The following is a 3,126-nucleotide window of genomic DNA, read 5'->3' on the forward strand; positions in this document are numbered from 1 at the left end:
GGCTGAGCAAGTGCAGAATGGTGGTAGAATGTGCATTTGGATGTTTAAAAGCAGGCTGGTGCAGTTTACTGACTCGGATAGACCTCAGAGAAACCAGTATTCCCATTGTTATTACTGCTTGCTGTGCGCTCCACAATCTCTGTGAGAGTAAGGGGGAGACATTTATGGCAGCGTGGGAGGTTGAGGCAAATTGCCTGGCCTCTGACTACGTGCAGCCAGACACGAGGGCGGTTAGAAGAGTACAGGAGGGCATAGTGCACATCAGAGAAGCTTTGAAAACCAGTTTCGTGACTGGCCAGGCTATGATGTGAAAGTTCTGTTTGTTTCTCCTTGATGAACAACCCCCTTGGTCCACTCTACTTCCCTGTAAGCTAGCCACCCTCCCCTCCCCTTTTCGATCACCGCTTGCAGAGGCAATACAGTCATTGTTGCTTCACATTCACGCATTCTTTATTAATTCATCACACAAATAGGGGGATAACTGCCAAGGTATCCCAGGAGGCGTGGAGGAGGAGGGAAGAACCAGGTGGGGTTGGGGAGGAGGGAAGGACAAGGCCACACTGCACTTTAAAACTTAAAAACTTTAAAACTTATTGAAGGCCAGCCTCTTGTTGCTTGGGCAATCCTCTGGGGTGGAGTGGCTGGTGGCCGGAGGCCCCCTGCACTGCGTTCTTGGGCGTCTGGGTGAGGAGGCTATGGAACTTGTGGAGGAGAGCGGTTGGTTACACAGGGGCTGTAGCGGTGGTCTGTGCTCCTGCTGCCTTTCCTGCAGCTCAACCATATGCTGGAGCATATGAGTTTGATCTTCCAGCAGCCCGATCATCGACTCTTGCCTTCTGTCAGTAAGCTGATGCCACCCATTATCTTCAGCCCACCACTTACTCCCTTCAGCCCACCACCTCTCCTTGCGTCCATATTGTGCTTTCTGGCACTCTGACATTGTCTGCCTCCACGCATTCTGCTGTGCTGTCAGTGTGGGAGGACAGCAGGAACTCAGAGAACATTTCATCTCGAGTGCATTTTTTGTAGCTGTTGGAGGAAAAGGGAGAGTGGTTAAAAAGACACATTTTAGAGAAAAATGGGTATGCTCTTTCACGTTAAACGTTGCTGTTCACATTACATAGCACATGTGGTTTCATTACAAGGTCACATTTTGCCTCTTGTATTGAGGGCCTGTCGGTTTGGTGTGAGAGATCACTCATGCTTCACCCCTCCCCCCACCATGTGGCTAACAGCAGGGAACATTTTTGTTCAGCCACAGTCAAATAGCCAAGCAGGAACAGGCACCTCTGAATGTCCTCTTAATAAAAGCACCCTATTTCAACCAGGCGACCATGAATGATATCAGTCTCCTGAGGATAATACAGCGAGATAAAGAACCAATGTTGTTTAAATGCCAGCAAACACCGGGACCATACGCTGCCATGCTTTGTTATGCAATGATTCCCTACTATGTACTACTGGCCTGGCATGATAAAGTGTCCTACCATGGAGGATGGAATAATGCCACCCTCCCCAGAAACCTTTTGCAAAGGCTTTGGGAGTACATCTAGAAGAGCTTATGGAGATGTCCCTGGAGGATTTCTGCTCCATCCCCATACACGTTAACAGACTTTTTCAGTAGCTGTACTGGCCGCGAATGCCAGGGCAAATTAATCATTAAACACGCTTGCTTTTAAACCATGTCTAATATTTACAAAGGTACACTCACCAGAGGTCCCTTCTCTGCCTTCAGGGTCCAGGAGCTTGCTTTGGCTGGGTTCGGAGGTTACTGGCGCCAGGTCCAGGTTGAAAAACATATCTTGGCTGTTGAGGAAACCAGCTTCTCTGCTTCTCCGCTGTGAGCTATCTTCCTTGTCCCCAAAACCCGCTTCCCTGTTGCGTGATTCTCCATTGATGGAGTCAAAGCACAGGGTTGGGGTAGTGGTGGTTGCACTCCCTAGCATGGCATGCAACTCCTCATAGAAGTGGCATGTTTGGGGCTCTGATCCAGAGGGGCTGTTTGCCTCTCTGGTTTTTACGTAGGCTTGCCTGAGTTCCTTAATTTTCACGTGGCACTGCTGTGTGTCCCTGTTATGGCCTCTGTCCTTCATGCCCTTTGAGACTTTTTCTAATGTTTTGGCATTTCGTTCACTGGAATGGAGTTCAGCTAGCATGGATTCATCTCCCCATATGGCGAGCAGATCCCGTACCTCCCGTTCAGTCTAGCTGGAGCTCTTTTGCAATCCTGGGGCTCCGTCATGGTCACCTCTGCTGATGAGATCTGATGAGATCTGCATTCACCTGCACGTTGCCACGCTGGCCAAACAGGAAATGAGATTCAAAAGTTCGCAGGGCCTTTTCCTGTCTTTTCCTCAGTGCATCTGAGTTGAGAGTGCTGTCCAGAGCGGTCACAATGGGGCACTCTGGGATAGCTCCTGGAGGTCAATACCGTCGAATTGTATTTACACTACCCCAAATTCAACCTGGCAAGGGTGATTTCAGCGCTAATCTCCTCGTCGGAGGTGGAGTAAAGAAATCGATTTAAAGAGCCCTTTAAGTAAAAAAAAAAGGGCTTCATCGTGTGGATGGGTCCAGGCTTAAATCAAGGTAATGCTGCTAAATTCGACCTAAAATCATAGTGTAGACCAGGCCCCAGAAAGAGGATTCAAGCAGGGGTCTCCCATGCCTGTCAGGAGAGTGCTTTAACCACTGAACTATGGGATAGTCTGATATGGGATACCCTCAGTCTCGCCTGGTGAAGCTGTTTCACTGTAGATAAGTAATGAGAGTAATTGAAGCAGGGGAACTGGACCCAGAATCTCCTATCTCCTAGGCGGGTGTACTAACCACTGCACTACACCACCACATCCTCTCCCCTCCCATTGTTTTCTGTGGAATGAAGCAGGTACCCAACTCATTCTCACAATAAATGCCTCAGGTGGCTGTTTTTTATTCATGGATTGCTAAGCAGAGATTGCTCAAGTCTTAACTAGAAACCATGCAGAATTCATGTAACCTCACTGATTTCTCATAGGTTAAACACACACAGTCCAAACTTTCTAAGCATAGGTTGCAGAATTCCCATCACTGGAGTTTTTTAAAACCAGGTTAGATGAACTACACTTAATTCTGCCTCTGAATGGG

The 3,126-nt window shown here is 48.3% G+C and overlaps 1 pseudogene; it reads right to left on the bottom strand.

The window, feature by feature from the left end:
* Positions 1–521: 521 nt before the first annotated feature.
* Positions 522–2,242, bottom strand: LOC142047053 (uncharacterized; annotated as a pseudogene).
* Positions 2,243–3,126: the final 884 nt, after the last annotated feature.

This window comes from Chelonoidis abingdonii, chromosome 6, assembly GCF_003597395.2.
Source record: "Chelonoidis abingdonii isolate Lonesome George chromosome 6, CheloAbing_2.0, whole genome shotgun sequence".
Lineage (NCBI taxonomy): Eukaryota > Metazoa > Chordata > Testudines > Testudinidae > Chelonoidis > Chelonoidis abingdonii.